The 19068-nt window shown below is 38.5% G+C and overlaps 1 protein-coding gene across 6 annotated transcripts in view; it reads left to right on the top strand.

Annotated features, from left to right (window-relative positions):
* The window catches only part of TPK1 (thiamin pyrophosphokinase 1), a 325993-nt gene that overhangs the window by 165782 nt on the left and 141143 nt on the right, over positions 1-19068 (top strand). The gene's annotated exons all lie outside the window — the stretch shown is intronic.

Here is a 19068-nt window from a genome sequence, read left to right on the forward strand (position 1 = left end):
GAACGTCAAATTGAATATTATTCTCCTGAATACCTGACGAGTATTTTCAATTTTCATGACGGATAAGGAAAGATCAAAAAATTGTCACAGACCAGAGGAGATGAAAGAGACATGAAAACTAAATGCAGTGTGGCGTTCTGATTTGTCCCTGAACTGGAACAGGGCATTAGCGGAAAACTGGCAAAATGCGAACAAAGCCTGGAGTTTAGCTGCTAGTAGTAGTCATGAAGGTTAGTTGGAAGGCAGGCAGGCAGGGCAACCCCCCCCCCCCCGCCCCACCCTAGGAGGAAACCACCTGTAAGAGGATTTTACACCCACCCTGGAAGGAGCCCTCCACCCTTTCCCACGTGATAAGTGACAAAAACCTGATTGGATGACAGGCACAGGGAGGGTTAATCAGATTAAAACAGTGAGCCAACAAGCCCATAAAACCCCCTAGACTTAGAAATTCCGGGTCCCCTCCCTCTTTGAGAGCTTGTACTATTGCTAAACTCAATAAACCTTGCTCTGCTGCCCACCACTCTGCTTGGTCTCCCTCTTCATTCTTTGAAGCAGCGTGACAAGAACCGCGGGCACCGAAGGAGAAAATCCTGTAACAGTGTTTGGTGTCAATCTTAGATGGAATAGGTTTGTGTCATGGTTACAGAAGATGTTAGCAATGACCGAGCCTGGGTGAAGGGTAATCCCTGTACTATCTTGGCGACTTTTCACTAAGTCTGAAATTATTCCAAAATAAGAAGTTTATGTGAAGAGAAGATGCTCACTGTTTCAAATATGCTCTAACAATCAGGTGGTATAATCTTTTTGTGATAGGACTCAGTGTTAACAGAATAAAAAGGCAAGTACTTCTTAGCACTTAGGCAAATCCAAATACCTTTTTATGAACTCTTTCACCTTTAAAGTGTTTCTTCAAAAAGTCTCAACTTGTGAGTCTCTGTTGGATATTTTGGCAACTGTTTCATGGGAAAACTATGCCTGCTTGAAAATCTTGGCTGGAAACTTGATGATCCTTAAACTGTGGTAACAGCCCACCTCCTCAAACTGCCCGGTTTCCTAAGGCATCAAAGAATGGTAGGATTTAATCAGAGAGAACTGGCATTCAATAGAATTTTTTCGGGGTTGGCTCCAGAAGGAGGAACGCTGCTCATTCTTGTACTGCCTCTTTACCTGTCAAAATTGTGTGGTCTCCACGACCTGGCTCTTCCTGGAGGGACATTCTGTCACACTTCTCTGCAGTTAACTGCCTCACTGATGCCTCTCATCCAGAACTCCAAGCCTGTTTGTGACTGCTAACTGGAAAGCCACAAGAATTTCATTTCAGTATCTAAAAGAAAATTCTTCATCTTTCTCACAGAATCCCATTTTCTCTTTATTTTCTGTCCCATGCACTGGAACTACCTCCCATCCACCTGGCAGAAACCTGAGAGTAGCCTTCTATTTTACTATACCATCCCTTACCAGTTGGTCATCGCTCCTTTAATTCTGTAGGTATCTCTTGTGCCCACTTTCTTCTTTCCAGTCTTACGGCTACTAGGTTGGTTCAGACCTTCATCATTTCTCACTTGGGTTATTATATTAGCTTATGTTTGACCTCATTCACTCTGTTCTCTTACTAAAACTCCTATCTTCTGTATTAACTGCATGTCTGCCTAAAATCTTTTATTGCCTCCCAGTTACTTATTCAACAAATATTTGTTCAATGAATAAATATATTTTTGGTAACATCATGGCAAACCTTAACTCAGTTCTTCTTTGAAGGGATCTTCTTCTTAGCATTCTTGATATCATATTAATTCTCCTGCAACATGTGTTTAGATGATTTATCATCCTTGTTGTGTCTACCAATTGTGATAGTAAATATGTTTATTATTAAAAGAGTTGTTTCCAATGCATTGTGGTTTTTTGTTTCAAGTTTTTCTTTAAATTCTAGTTAGTTAACATATAGTATAATATTAGTTTCAGGTATAAAATTTTATGATTCATTACTTAAATATAACACCCAATGTTCATTCCAACAAATGCCCTCCTTAATGCCCATCACCTATTTAACACCCCCCCCCCACCATGGCCCACCTCCCCTCCAGCAATCCTCACTTGGTTTCCTGTAGTTAAGAAGAGTCTTTTATTGTTTGCCTCCTTCTCTTTTTTTTTTTTAACTTCCTTCCCCTATATTCATCTCTTTCGTTTCTTAAATTCTACCTGAGTGAAATCATATGGTATTTGTATTTCTCTGACTTATTTCACTTAGCATAATACACTCTAGCTACATCCATTTTGTGGCAAATGGCAAAATTTCATTCTTTTTGGTGGCTGAGTAATATTCCATTGTATGTATATACACACACACACACACACACACACACACACCATCTTCTTTTTCCATTCATCAGTCGATGGACATTTGGGCTCTCTCCATAGTTTGGTTATTGTTGATAATGCTGCTATAAACATTAGAAACATTGGGGTGCATGTGCCCCTTTGAATCTGTATTTTTTTATCCTTTGGGTAAATACCTAGTAACACAATTGCTGGATCACAGGGTAGTTCTATTTTTAACTTTTTGAGGAACTTCCATACTGTTTTCCAGAGTGGCTGCACCAGTTTGCATTCCCACCAACAGTGTAGGAGGGTTCTCCTTTCTCCACATCCTCACCAACATCTATTGTTAATTTTAGCCATTCTGACAGGCATGAGGTGGTATCTTACTGTAGTTTTGACTTGTATTTCCCTGACGATGAGTGATGTTGAGCATCTTTTCATGTGTCTGTTAGCCATTTGTATGTCTTCTTTGGAAAAATGTGTATTCATGTCTGCTGCCCATTTCTTAACTGGATTATTTGTTTTTTGGTTGTTGAGTTTGTTAAGTTCTTCATAGACTGTGGATACTAACCCTTTATCACATATGCCATTTGCAAATATCTTCTCCCATTCTGTAGGTTAAACCATAGATTAATATGGTTTTAGAATTAGACAGTGTTTTTAGAAATCCCTTAAACTAGTTAGAGTTTATATCCCAGGTTCATGGACTCACCATAGCATTGTTTTGGACATATTCTGCTTTCACAAGAATTATCTTAATATTCGAAACTTGAAATGAATGGAGGACTTCTTACATATCGAAATGTTTCTCAGGGGATGTCTTCAACTTTCCTCATTCCCAGGGAACTGGTGAGAATAGTATCTGTGTGTTTAGTAATTGAATCCAGTAGGGAAGTGAGTTGTACAACCCAGCTAACCTTGTTTGCACCTTGCCTTGGTGCCAGCAAGAAAATGGGACATGTGCTCTGACTTCCCTAATCCTGCAGTAGCCTTTATGTGCCTTACGTTCACTGAGGGATGTATTTAGAGCTGCAACGGCAGACCTCCTCCCTTTAGACATACTGTCGAAGCTACTGAGGATCTTCTTCCAATTGCTTTAACAAACTTTTGCATAGTACCTGTCTCGGTCGTTATGCTTGGTTAGGTGACTAAGCTCATGGCCCCGACGCTCCAGGTTAATAGAGGACACAGATGTGCATGTAACCACAGAATGACTCAGACTATAATGAATGCTGTAAGGTGCCACTGCAGGAAGATTCAGCTTGTTTTTAGTAAACTGTTTATATAGAACCCTTCTCTGTTTTACCCTTTAACTTTTCATTGGAGAAAATGGAATAATATAATTGCTTTTCTAAGGAAATCGCAGCTCATATCCATGAGGCCTTCCGTGACCTCCCTTTTTAAATAACACCCCTCACCCCGCCTCCTCTCCCGTTCTTTGGCTCAGCAGTCCTCATGCCTTTGTCTGCTGGGTCTTCTCTATCACACCGGTCACCGTCTGACATACTATATATTTAGGAAGTTTGTTTCTGTTACATATCCACTCATGGAAATGTAAATATCATGTGGGCAGGTAATCGTACATGCTCGTTCTCTGCCACATTCCCAGGACCTACGACAGCACCTGGCTCACGGTGGGCACTCCATAGATATTTACTGTATGAATGAATGTGCACAGATGTGGAAGAATCCTTTTTCAGCAAGCCCTTTTTATCAAATGTTGGTAAATTTTATTAAGTAAATACTTTAATGAGGCTTATTCTACTGCTCCAGCTCTTGTCCCACTATAATTGAAAATTTTTTGGCTTTGTCAGTAAATGGAGCTATTATTCAATCTTTTATACTTTCGGTTTTTCTCTTCATATTATGGGTAGGGGAGGATATATGTGTTGTATGTAATTAAAAATGGTACATGTAATGCCTTCTTTACATGTTATTAATTGATATTTTACTTCTAGAACCTGCTGCTTTTTCTAAGTTCTAAGTTACTCGTAAAAGTTGAAAGCTAAAAAATGAAAATACATAGCGATTGTCTCATGAGCCTTTACCGTTGTGAGCTTGACAAGGATAAATCTTGCCGACTTCCTTGAAGTCATACTGAAAGCAGTACCATTCAATTCCAACATCTGCTGGATAGCTGAGTCCTTGTAAGACTTAGATGACAACTTTCTTTACCCATGCCCATCTACCTCAAAGCAATGTTGTAAACTTAATAATTTTTATGATTTCTAGAAAGTAACACATGTATACATATAGACAAATTCAGCTATACTTAAGTACGTCTCCACAAAACACCTCTTGTTTTTTTAGTGTATAACCAGCATTGTTTTCTTTGTCAAGTGCCAGAGTAACCACTTACGTATCCAGGTTCTGGAACAGATGCTGTGCAAGTTAAGTATCAGACAAGGAAGGAAGGGAGGGGAGGGAAGGTATTCTGGGCATTGAGCGAAGAAGCAGGCTGTTTCCTAGATCATTTTGGAGAAGCCTTCAAACGAGAAATGTACATCTTTGTTTTTCCTTCTTCTTAGAGACCAGCAATCTTTTTTATAGTGCTGTGTAACAAGAGAAAATAGATAGACCCAGTGCTTTGAAGTGACTCGGGAGCTGTTGCTACGGATATAAAAAGCTTACTGCCTTGGCGGCTGTGGCAGCCTAATCCATCCCTGCCAGAGGAGAAGTGTGCTTTTTAGGCCCCGGGACAAGGGTTAAGTTTATCTGCTTACCAGGACTATCAGTTGGATGACTCACTTGCCAGATAAAATTTCTTATTAATGCAGAGAATTGCGGATATGGTTGGTATGATGCTCCTCTGCAGAAGACATGCTGACCTTACATGAAAAGGACTATTTTATTTTGAATTACTGCACTGCGAAGATGCAGAATCTGCAGATAGAGGAGGAGGAAACAATGTCTTGAGGACTTCTGTAAGAATAACGCACATATAATGGAATATCCTGAAATTGCATGGTAGATTCAAAAATTTCTCCTTATTCTGTAAATCTCTTAGTGAGACATATGTTGTCATACCTACATCCATAACTGTGATTGTCCACAATAGTAAAAATAACTGTATTTGTAAGAAATGATTTGCATGTAGTTTAAGTCATGACTGAAGAACAAAAAGGACGTTACTGCTTATCTCAGAGATGTACATATGAGATCAGTGTATTTTCAGTGGTTAATTAAGTGATCAGGAGAAGAGAAATGTATACATAGAAATACATTCTTCTTTGTGTTAGGTGATGAGCGTAAGTATCTCAGGAAGTCTCATTTAAATCAGCAGAGAAGTTGGAATTTGTATAGTATTCACTTTCCATTCTTCTCCTCTCTTAGTAGCCAGAAGTAGAAAATGTCATTCTGTTCCCATGACCGTCTGCTTTCCCAGAGCAGTTCTGCTTAGCATTCCACGGTCAGCGTGCTTGTCCATAATGGCAAGTGGCATACTAAAATCCAGATGCCTGAGTAGAAGTCAGGTGATTCCAGCTCCTTTCCTGGATCCACAGTGTACCTTCCCCTTCAACATGTATATGAATTTATGTAATTTCCAATACAAACAACTGGATCGAGATATTTTGAAACACATTAGGAAATAGGAATATCTGAATGCAAAGTACACTGATTGCATTTTAATTCTGTCTTCTCATCCATTTCTACTAGAGATTTTATTTTAAAGATTTTATTCATCTATTTGACAGAGACACAGCGAGAGAGGGAACACAAGCAGGGGGAGTGGGAGAGGGAGAAGCAGGCCTCCCACCAAACAGGGAGCCCGATGTGGGGCTCGAACCCAAGACCCTGGGATCATGACCCGAGCCGAAGGCAGACGCTTAATGACTGAGCCACCCAGGCGCCCCTCTACTAGAGATTTTATTTTTATTTTATTTTTTTTAAGATTTTATTTATTTATTTGATAGAGATAGAGAGAAGGAGAGCACAAGCAGGGGGAGCGGCAGGCAGAGGGAGAGGGAGAAGCAGGCTCCCCGCCGAGGAAGGAGCCCGACGTGGGGCTTGATCCCAGGACCCCGGGACCATGACCTGAGCCGAAGGCAGCCACTTAACCAACTGAGCCACCCAGGTGCCCCTCTACTAGAGATTTTAGATGCTTATAAAATAGACACTAAATATTCTGACTCTTTAAAGCATTCATATAAATAAAGTAAATTATTTCAGAAAGAGAAAATTATTATTGAACAAATGTTTTATCACAAATTACACTCAGTTTATTATGATGCTCTTGGATATGGAATACATTTTGCAAAATGTAAATAATAGCATTGCTTACAACATTAAGGTGAACCAGAGGATGATGAGATGATCAGCTATTTTGTGTACATGTATTAGGTAAAGTACACTTACTCACTTTGCAAAAAATTAAGCTTTAAGTAATTAATGTCACTGCAGTAACAATTTTAACATTCTCATTTGGCATTGTAAAATGGTCAAATGCATATCTAGAAACCAGAGTGTTAATGACCAAGTGCAGAATTTGCAGTCAGAATGTTCTCTATTCTCCTAGAAGGTGGGAAGGGAATAATTAATATAAACTATTTATATTGCTCCAGATTGCAAAACCTAAGGATGCCATGACAGCAAGTCTGATAGCCACCTATTTTAAACTGGTCAATAAAAAATGAAGAGAGTTTTATACCACTAAACTTTGGGACAATAATGCACTCAAAGTACTGCAAATAGCTAAATCCAATCCATCTAGACATGGAAACCAAGAGTTTCATTTATCACTTTGGACAAGAATATGCAGCGAAGACTTCTTTTATGGTTGAAGCAAAGCAAGAAATATTGTTGTGTAAAAATGAATCCTGATGATGCAAGAGAGGATAATTGCTATTAAGAAATGATCTGCCAGGGCACCTGGGTGGCTCAGTTGGTTAAGCGACTGCCTTCGGCTCAGGTCATGATCCTGGAGTCCCGGGATCGAGTCCCGCATTGGGCTCCCTGCTCGGCAGGGAGTCTGCTTCTCCCTCACCCACTCCCCCCTCTTGTGCTCTCTCTCTCTCTCACTCTCTCTCTCAAATAAAAAAAAAAAAAAAGAAAGAAATGATCTGCCAGTGCAGAAGTACTCATCATCCGGGAACAAAGCATTTCTTACCAAAGTCAGTCTGTTTGCAGAAAGGTTTGGACAATTACCTGTCTCTTCTCACCTCACTCAGTAGGTGAAAACGACTAAAGAAAGTAGGTACGGGTTCATGTCCCAGTTTCCACAGAATGGGAAGAATGACTGCTTAGTGCTCTTTCAAATATTCAGCTTCTACAGGGAAACATGTATGTTAGAGAGTTTTTAGCCAGAGTGAAAAGTATCTGGTCTGTGTTAAACAGGAGGCTCAAGAACGCAGAATGGAATTTTTTCATTCTTCTACCGAGCAATCATTTAGCTTCTGTGGACAAAATCATATAATGCAAATTGTAATAGCCTTTCAAACTCTACTTCCAAATAGCTGATTCTTTCTGAATATGCTATAAATGATCTTTTGATTTTTTATTTTACACTAAATACCAACTGTGTTGAAGATGCTGTGTGAGGTATTCTGGCTATTCTAAACCACAAGTAATACATTTTTCCATTTCTCAGGACCCCCACAATTCAAAAGGAACACCTTTGTGAATACCTTTTCCCTAGAAATATCTTCATATCCTGATAATGTGAGAGGTTTGGAGACCATAATTACCTCCAGTAGACTTATAATATCCATGTACTTATTTATACAAACTGTGACTTTATGTAATTTTACTTACTCATAAATATATTCCTGACTCTTCAAAGAGTTTAATTTTCAGCAGAGATAATAGAATAAAATCATGTAAAAAAAAATCCATTAGTGTGTTTATTTATTCTGTCCAACTCTCCTTGGCACTCACTTCCTGATACAGAAAAATGTGAACACATGCAAATTAGCTCTTGCCATCCCTTGGTGTATTTACTTGGGAAGGAAAAGTAATGCATTTCCACATTTTTGTATATATCACCGTGTTGTTTTGTTTATATGGAAAAGATGTCTCATCCCCAGGGATCTCATTGATATGGCTTGAACCTGTAGTCCAGTTAATCAAGGATATATTAGTACTCAGGACAGATCTGTGAGGAAAGACAGAACTAGTACTAAAATCAGACTTGAAATGTTTAACTAAAAAAATTCAGAGCTTTGTCCGGGGCCAACCAAAAGAGTATTGCATTATTATGGGAATGAACTCACTCATGGTCCTTTACTCTCTCATGACCAGGGTACCTGACGTTAAAGTGCTTCAGGCGTTCTTCATGGCAAGTCTGAGAGTCAGCAAAGAAAAATTCAAACACTGTGTGCAGAAAGAACTCTGAGGATGAGAACTGTTCGTGGCATTTGTCATTGTTAGATTGTTTGTGGTTCATATATGGAGAATCTTTAATCTCTAGACGAGGAATTTGAATTTTGATCTACAGGTGATGGTAATCCACTAAAGAATTTTGAATGGAAAACCATAAGATAATTTTGAGAAACAGCATAATGGTTGTATGCAAGCTGAATTAAAGGACAGAAATTACAATGACACAAATAAAAGAATCGATTACAGGATGCTTTGAAGAATAACTCTTTAGGCATTTTCCCCATCAAGAATTTGAGAAAGGAATAGGGACCATAAAAATAGACAAAGTCTATACTTGATAATGATTTGGTCTTGTTTGCCAAAGAGTTACAGAGTGAAACTGTAACTGTTTAGCTAATCATTCAGCTGACAAAAGTCCTTTATGTGTATCCAGGTATTCTGCTAAGTATTGTAGGTTGAAAAGTGCATACTGAGTGAGATAGTTTCTGACTCTTAAGAATGTGCGGCCTTTGGAGTAGATGCTTTTGTTAAGCAGATTATCCTGATATGTTGTCAGTGATGCTGTAGTTGAAGTCTGATGGGACCCATGAGAAGCCCCTTGGGAGCAAACCTTCTCCACAGTCCACTCTCCTTGAGCAAGCCAAATTAAAAGCTATCCAGAGTGAGGGGAGTGTTTCATTCTGAGTATTTAGGGTGAAAGGTAAAACTCATAGGTTTGGGATGTCAAAGGGTAGGCAATACTGAAAGTACATGCAAGATAACAGAGAATGAACCAGTAGGGAGGGGACCACACACACACATACACACACACACACACACACAGCCTTACTGGGACAGGTCAGTCTCTCCTGGCCGCCCCCTCTGCTGACTTGGAGCCAGAGTGTCCAGGACCTCTGCCAGCAAGAGTGCCTTCCAGTCTGCACAAGGAGGTTGGAGTCCCCTCTGCTGAGCTCTCTAGAGAGGCACAGGGCATAGTAAGTGCCCCATGGTCAGTGAGAGTGTGAGCTGCCTGGGCTTTTATGCTAAAACTTTTACCAGGGGATTATGGTTTATAGCAGTCAGGAGTCTTAGTATAGATCCTTATCGTGCCTTGTAGTTTTTCTCTCAAATGCAGACAAGCTTGGATACATCAATCACTTTTCAGTGATATAAATAGGTCCCTTCCTCCTCTCTCTCTTTTTTTTAACTTTAACAGGTTCAAAAACAAGTTTTGTATAAACACGTTTATGACATTTCTTAATAACATATTTACAATTTGACAAAGTTGGAAAAAATACTCTGTTCAAACAAATTCATTTTTTTTTAGAAAGTGGAGGTAGGCATCCTTTGAAAATGCTTACACTAATCACACCCTTAACCCTGAATTTTCTTAGATTTCTCATCTGTGAATGGAAGACTCATTATCTTGCCATTGCAAGAGGCATTATTTCTTTCTCACCCAAACAGGCTTATATTAAACTGTGACTCAATGAGCTTGGTTGAAATTTAAATGGGATCCCTCTAGTCATATTTTCACAAGCTGCCATTCAGCTAGGTATATTCTGTGTTTGTAAGTAGAGTTATCTTCTGATACCATGAAATCTGTGGTCTTTAATTTCCTTGGTGTCTCATTTTACTTTATATCAATCTCTGGAATTCCTTTATAGGCTTATTAAAACATTTTGACATTGCTGATTTTTGGGTCAGTTTATAGTTTTTGCTCTATCTTGATCCAGCTTTTTCCTTCATGGCCTGTGTTGGGTTTTCTATCTTCAAATAAGAGCATCAAACAATTGGACCAAAGAATCTCATCATCCTATTCAAGCCTAACTATAATACAGTACAGATCTTTGAAAGTTAAGGGAGGCATAAGAATAACATCTAAATTTTTTGAGCCCCTAGTGTTTACTTTTGTTAAGTTGGCTAGGCTAATGTTAGTTATAATTCTCAAACAGTAGGGTAAACATATGTCTTGGTTTACATAGGCATGGTCTTGGTTTATGCTTGTATTCTTGGTGTAATTATATATAATGTCCCCCTTTTACTTTCAGAAGTGTCTCAGTTTGTATGGTAAATTGTATGGTCACCCTGTTTATCAGGGAGAGCCATAAAGAAATTGTCCATTTATGCAACTCTAGAATTCAATTTATGGAAAGTAAATGTAATTAAAATATGCTGACAGCCACTGTCTCTGCTGTGGACTTCATGCATGCTGTGTCTAAGTCTTTTTGAGGACAAATGGAGAAAAACATGTCATTTGTTTACTGAAAGGTTTTTACTGCTGTAATAGAAAAAATGAAATTGCTTCTACTTTTAGTGTTCTATATCCCTTAACCAGTCTTGTCATGATTCTATTAAGGCAAATTATGCAAAGCTAAGGTTTTCATTTATTTTTCTGAACAAAATAGACACTGTTTTTTATTTAACCTGTTAGAGTGGAAACCAGAGAACCTTATGTAGACTGTTAGAAGTGAAAGGAATCTTGAGAAATACATTAATGAATCTGGTTGGTCCCTTACCTTTATAGATGAGCCACCTAAGTCACAACGAGATTATGTAACTTGTATGTGGTTACCTGGCTTTTGAAAGAATATACCATACTATAGTCAGATCTCTAATATCTTCATCCAGGGTTTTAGGCTTCCTTTTGCCACACACGATTGCCTATGAAAGGCAGAAGGCAACCCTATTCTCACAACACTCTCCCTTGCCAGCAAAAAAAGCCCATGAAAATACCCTGACTTGATTGTAGGAAATAAATAGAAAACAGAAGTTGATTTTTTACATTTTACATTTTATATATACATTTTATATATTATAGAATATGGCCTAATAGGCATGTGTTGGTTACTTGTGTGTATATGTGCACAAATACAATATAATACAATATTTAAAATGTTTTCTTCATGGGGCTATTAAGATTGTAACACTTCTTTAGAATTACAAATATTGAGTCCTTGGTACATCACAATCAGTAGAAAACATGTTAGCCTCTGAGACTGGCTTCTATTCTTTAGAGAATAGTAGGCATATTAAAAAAAAAAAATGACTTGCCCTAGACCATGTATGCCCTCCCTGCTAGTGCCCTCTGAAATTCATGGTTCATTCTCACTAAAATCTCCTGTACGTGCAGGGTCCTTATCTCCAGCATAAATTGGGCTTTTCCCTAAGGACGGCAATTCTCTGTAGTCCTAGTGGTGCTGTTGTTTCGTTTTGTTTTGTTTCTCCCACTACTTTTTCTAGAATGGGCTCTGGAAGTTAGAGGTAGGTGTCTTCACTGCTCTTTGCCGTTTTTTGATTTGTCCTGTCCAAAACTCTAGCCATTCATCACTTGAGTACGTGAAATGTAGCTGATTCAAATTGAGACATGTTATTAGCGTAAAGTACATTGACAGTTTTGGAGACCAGGTTTGAAAAAATGTAAAATATCTCCTTCTTGTTACCAGCTTTATTGAGATATAACTGATATATAACTTTGTATAAATTTAAGGCATACAACATGATGATTTGATACACAGATGTATTAATAGAGTTAATGAACACCTCTATCAGCTCACATAATTACCTTTTGTTTTATTTTGACTTTTTGGTATGGTAAGAACATGTAAGATTTACTGTCTCAACAACTTTCAAGTATATAATACAATATTGGTAACTTTGGTCACCATGCTGTACATTAGATCCCAGAACTTACTCATCTGATAACTGGGGGTTTGTACCCTGTGACCAACATCTTTCTTTTTCCCACCACCAGCGTCTGGCAACCATCATTCTACTCTCTGTTTCTGCGAGTTTGGCTTTTTTTAGATTCCATAGAAGAGATCATACGATATTTGTCTTTCTTTGTCTGACTTACTTCATTTAGCATAATGCTTTCGTGGTCCATCCATGTAGTTCTTACTGGTAGGATTTCCTTTTTTCTCGTGGCTGAATAATAGAACTAATTTACATTTCTCTGATGATTAATGATGTTTGGCATCTTTTCATGTACCTGATGGCCATTTGTACATCTTTAGAAAGTGGCTAGTAAGCTCCTCTGCCCATTTTTTAATCAGGTTGATGGGTTTTTGCTATTGAATTATATGAGTTCCTTATACATTTTGGATATTAATTTCTCATCAGATAGATGATTTGCAAATATTTTCTTCTATAACAAAAACTGCCTTTTCCTCCTGTTGATTGTTTATTTTGCTGTGTAGAAGCTTTTTAGTTTGGTGCAGTCTCACTTTTTAATTTTTGCTTTTGTTGCTTGTGCTTTTAGTGTCATCTCTAAAAAATGGTTGACAAGACCAATGTCAGGGGTCTTTTTCCCTATGTTTTCTTCTAGAGGTTTTATAGTTTCAAGTCTTATGTTTAAGTCTTCAATTTATTTTGAGTTAATTTTTGTGAGTGGTATAAGATAAGGGTCCAATTTTATTCTTCTGCATGTGATTGTCCAGTTTTCCTAACATCTCAGTATTTTTAATACAGATTACATCTTAAAATACATATTTAGATGTAATGCATTAAAATATATTTTAAAATTAATTTTACCTCTTTTAAAAACTTTTAAAATGTAGTTCTTGAGCATTTAAAATTGCCTATATGTATCCCCTTATATTTACATTAGACAGTGCTGTTTTATTCCTTTCTTCTTTTGCCCTAAAAACTTTAGTTCTCAACCTCATGGCAACTTAATCGCTCATTGCTGCAGTCCTCATCGTGACTGTCTTGGTCATTTCCCCTCCTGTCTTGATCAAGTAAACTTCTAGGTCACCAAAGGTCACCAATACTTTTTTCAGCAGTACTGTCTTGATTCATGGTAAATTCTGTATATACTTGAATGAACCTTCCAATACACAGACCTCTTGTTTCCTTAAACTTATCCCCTCTGGTTATCTTATTTACTTTTTTAACTAAATTACTCAATTCAGTGAACACACCTAGACCTTGTTGATAGCAAGTTTTATAAGCCCTCCATAACCTCTGTTTTATCTATTTGACTCACTTTTTTGTAGCCTGACTCCAGCAGTTCTTCAACTCAACCAGTACTCTGATCCATTGACTGTGTTCTTTTGCTCTCCTCCAATCCCTGTTTCATTTTTTCATTTATTCAAAAAAATACCTACTGGACACCTGTTATGTTGCCACTTCTTGTGATGTAATGCTGGCTGACACCCCCTGGCAATTTTGGTGGCTTGAGCCGTAGTTGTGATGAGGTTGTGGGTATTGAGAAGTGGAGAAATTCTGGACACATACTAACTTTTGGAAATACATAGATCATGTCCTTCCTCTGCTCATAACGGCTCCCCATTTAATGCCTGTAAAAGTCGGGGACTATGGCTTAACAAGTCTCTATGAATTTAATACTTACATTTTACTCTGATTTCTCCCACTAATTTCTCATTTAATTTTAGCAGCTAGCCTCCTGATACTCTTTGAAAATGCCCGGGGCCATGTTACTGCTTCAGGGCCTTAACATAGTCAGTCTGCTGTCTGAAGAACCTGCCCCAGGTATCCGCACACACGGCCGCCTCCCTCATCTCTTCCGGGTCTTTGTGCTACTCTAGTATTTTTGCAATGTAGTCTGCCCTAGCGCCTATCTATCTATCTATCTATCTATCTATTTATCTATTTATTTTTTAAAATTTTATTATGTTATGTTAATCACCATACAGTACATCATTAGTTTTTGATGTAGTGTTCCATGATTCGTTGTTTGTGTATAACACCCAGTGCTCGATGAAGTACGTGCCCTCCTTAATACCCATTACCTAGCTCCTATTTAAAGTGGAAGCATGTTCCCAACCTGTTATTTTTGGTCTCCCCTCTCCTGCTCTGTTATTCCCCCAATTTTTTTTTTAATTTTTTTATTGTTATGTTAATCCCCATACATTACATCATTAGTTTTAGATATAGTGTTCCATGATTCATTGTTTGTGCATAACACCCAGTGCTCCATGCAGAACGTGCCCTCCTCAATACCCATCACCAGGCTAACCCATCCTCCCAACCCCCTCCCCTCTAGAACCGTCAGTTTGTTTTTCAGAGTCCATTGTCTCTCATGGTTCTTCTCCCCCTCCGATTTCCCCCCCTTCATTCTTCCCCTCCTGCTACATTCTTCTTCTTCTTTTTTTCTTTCTTAACATCTATTGCATTATTTGTTTCAGAGGTACAGATCTGAGATTCAACAGTCTTGCACAATTCACAGCGCTTACCAGAACGCATACCCTCCCCAGTGTCCATCACCCAGTCACCCCATCCCTCCCACCCCACCCCCCACTCCAGCAACCCTCAGTTTGTTTCCTGAGATTAAGAATTCCTCATATCAGTGAGGTCATATGATACATGTCTTTCTTGTTATTCTCCCAATTTTAACACTTACCGGCATTTCACATCCTAACAGACTTATTTGTATGTCTGTCAATTGTGTATTATCCTCCATTTGAATGTCAACACCATGAAGGCAGGGATTTTTGTCGTCTTTACTGATACATCATAAGTGTTTAGAATAGCACCTAACACATGGTAAATGATCCATAAATATTGCCAGAACTAACACATATGAAATAAGTTACTTTTTTCAAAAGCCACAGACTATTTGAACCCTTGTTAAGTAGGGAAGTACTCTTGTAGGAATAAGATGATGTTAACTCAGCCTAACAAATAGCTTCTTGCCTCTCTGGTTATTTATTCAGTTTTTCCTGAGTTTTTATATGCTTAGGGGAAGCTCAGTAAATACTTGTTGTCTGCTCTGTTGTGAACACTGCAGCTAACATTTGGGATACATGGGCCTCTTCTAGAAGGAGAGATACTCAAGTATATCAACAGTTATAACAAAGTGCGACTGGGTATATTGTAAAGAATAATTATGTTACTTAAATTGGGAATTTTGTCTAATGCAGACACAGACATCTGAAATTAAAGGCCTTGTTATACATACAGGTCCTAGAAAGGAAGACATGGTGTGCCATGCTGGGGGCTACATGGGAGGAGTGCCCAGCAAGCAGGCTCAAACAGGTCGGGAGCTGGGAGATAGAGCGAGGCCCCATGGGAAGTGCTTTATTGGGAGTCAGGGTGGGTAGACAAGCAAAGGCTTGAGAGGATTTCATTGGTTTGTTTGAATGTCACTAGGTCACAGTCTGGAGGGCAAGAAGGGGAAACTTGTGGCAGGGACCAGCCTTATCACCCTGTGCACCTGTTCACCTGGGCCAGGGGCTCACAGACTGTCTGAAGATGTTGAAGCCTCAGGAAATACAAAGTTTTAAAAACTTACCACACACTGGGTGAAATTAGAAATAAATGCAAAAGGCTTTGGATCCACACAGAAGAGTCACCCTGGGCAGTCTGCAAATGGTCTGTTTCAGATTGAACGCTGTCCTAGTGGCACTGTAGTCCTAAAGGCATAACTGTAGCCTCGTAAAACCCTCGTGAATGTGCAGGGGTGCTGTCACTCTCTCGTCTCTCTCTGTGAACACCTGACGCCCTACTTACAGCCAGAGCCAGAGAGCTGCAGAAACCTCTCAGGCTGACCCTCCCTGCCCTGCCTGCAGCCCCCATTGATCCTCTAATGATTTTAATCAGTCTTGCTAAATACTTCTGTAGGGAGAATGAGTAGTGATGAGAAGTAATCTTGCGGCTTCTTTATTCTGAAAAATTCAGTCACTGATCTACAGATACCGCTTATTCATCATGATGCCCCAGTGCAGAAGAGGGGGTTAAATTTCAGCCTTAAAGGTTATGGGGTCCCTCAAGGCTTAGAGTATAGTAATGAAAAATTGAGAACCTAAAAAGGGATTCCGGAATCTGCGTAGTGAATAAACTCTCACCAGCCTTGCTTCTGATGTGAATTTAGGATTATGTGCGTAAGAATGTGCCATGTGCTTTTTCCTGGAGCCTTAGCAGTTTTGCTAGATTTCATATATAACATCTTTGAATGTCCTTTTCTTCAGTTTAGAGCATATTCTCTCTAGTCTTTCTGAGGCGGTATATAATTTCTGGGCCGATTCCCCACTGGTCTGGAGTGGCCTTACTAATAAATCCTCCTAGTTAAGATTAAGAGCCATTTCCCTGACCTGATACCCCAAACAGAAGCAGTCTCCTCGGCAGGTCTAAGCCTAACTGCTTACAAGTTACCCTCTTCCTCAGAGGGTTAACAGATGTCCCTGTCTTTGCCTATGTATTCAGAGTAATATATGCTTCCCAGGGTGCGTGCTCTTCCTGGACCCCAAATCTAATGCTTTGAGTCCTTGAAAGATCTCCAAAACTAGTATCCTAAGACAGGCACACCACACAGGTTTGGCATGAAGCATCTTATCCAAAGTAAAAATTCCTGTTCTCCCTACATTCTGATGAAGTCAGAAACAGAAAACTCATTTCAAATGTCTTGGTTCTTCTGTGTAATTTACCTTTTGTGTTTTTATGGGACCCCATTCTGATTTACATATTCCCACAATATAGCAATTAAGCTATTTCTTCCTTAAGCGGTGTGTCATTTCTTGCAGTGTCTTCACTTACTCTTTCATCAAACACTTGGCTGTCTTTGATGTGTTAGACACTGTTCAGAGACCAGGGCTCTAACAACGGGACCAGAGAAGCACAGCCTTTGGCTCCATGGACTTCATACACTTACTGTTCCTCTAAGAGTGGTACAGGTCATATGGGTGCTTGGTTAACATGGTATTCTTTTAAAATCATGGCATCTTTATGGACTAAATGTTATTTAAGTTTTTTTTTCATGAACTATTTTAAAAACCTAAAAACCCACATACTCCCTGTTTTTAAACAGTATCTATTTTATTCCAGATGGAGTGATTATTATTACAGTCCATTTTTATTGTTTGTAAGGTTTTCTTGTAATATTTTAATTAAGCTCTTCAAGCCTTCCTCTTCCACAATGACTATATCCGCTTTGACTGTGTTGATGCATTATGAGATTAGGATGAGTAGAAGAAGGCGCATAGGGTCAAGGGAGGAGGCAATGCGTCGTGTCCTGTTCTCAAGCCCATTGTCAGCTGCTTTTTGCAGGAGAAGGTTACTTTACTCCCTTTCACTTCCCCACAGCCCATCTTTACCCTTTGTCTTATAAAGAAAGAAAGCAGCAAAGTAATTTTATATATTAATATTCTGGAAATATATTTTCAACAACAGGGGAATGTTTAAATAAATTATACTTTAGTTATAGGAAATGCTGTCTTGAAAGTGTTAAGTAGGAAAATAACATATCAAACTATAGGTAATAATAACAAAAATGTTAAAAATATATGACTATAATAATACCAAAAATAATACGGCAATAGAATAAGAGCTAATATTTTTTATTATTTGTTAAATTTTTATTTAAATTCCATTTTTGTTAACATATACTGTATTATTAGTTTCAGGGGTAGAATTTAGTGACTCATCAGTTGTATATAACACCCAGTACTCACCACATCAACTGCCCTCCTTAATACCCATCACCCAGTTACCCCATCCCCCTACCCATCTCCCCGCCAGCAATCCTCATCTGTTTTAAAAAAGGGAAAATAATATAAAGCTGTATTGGCATAAAAATATCTGGAACCCTCAGTTTGTTTCCTGGAGTTAGGAGCCTCTTATGGTTTGCTGCCCTCTGTTTTCATCTTATTTTTCTTTCACTTTCCCTGTGTTCATCTGTTTTGTTTCTTAAGTTACACATATGAGTGAAATCATATGGTATCTTTCTCTGACTGACTTATTTCGCTTAGCATAATACCCTCTAGTTCCATCCACATCGTTGCAAATGGCAAGAGAATAATGGCTAATATTTTTTAAACAATCACTATGTCATGAACATGTTCTAAATGCTTTACACTTAACTCCTCTAATTACCTCATTTAAACCCTGCAACAACCTTATCAGTTGGCAAATACTATCCAATTTTTGCATGTGAACATAAAAATGAAGCCCTGAGAGTTTAGGCAACATTGCTAGGTTCAGTAAAAAGATGGTACAGGTCTTCAAGATACTTGAATTCTAGTGGGGCGACGACCTGTGTGTTATAAGAAGAGACCACGGGTATGCTATGGGGATGGACGGGAGAGGCACCAGCTGCGAAATCAGGGACGATTCCAAATGGAAGGAACACATAAACAGAGCTGTAAAGGAAGAGTTGACTAGTTTTCCAGGTCAACAGGCAGATGGGAAAAGCATAAAATTTGTACTTGAAAGAGTTGGTCTCGAAATGTGACTGCTACTCACCAATTATGTGACTTTAAACAAGTAACTTCATTCCTTCATCTGAACAACAGAAGTGATATCTACCATTTCTCTATGGCTTATCACATAAAATAGAGTATTGAAAGCTCTTTTTCATTGTTTCTTTTTCAGTGATATCTACCATTTCTCTATGGCTTATCACATAAAATAGAGTATTGAAAGCTCTGTTTCATTGATGCTACTTAATTATTGAAAATACTTTAAGTATGTGACTTTCAGTTTTGTTTTGCCTTG

The sequence above is a fragment of the Phoca vitulina genome, unplaced genomic scaffold (assembly GCF_004348235.1).
Source record: "Phoca vitulina isolate PV1807 unplaced genomic scaffold, GSC_HSeal_1.0 scaffold4, whole genome shotgun sequence".
NCBI lineage: Eukaryota > Metazoa > Chordata > Mammalia > Carnivora > Phocidae > Phoca > Phoca vitulina.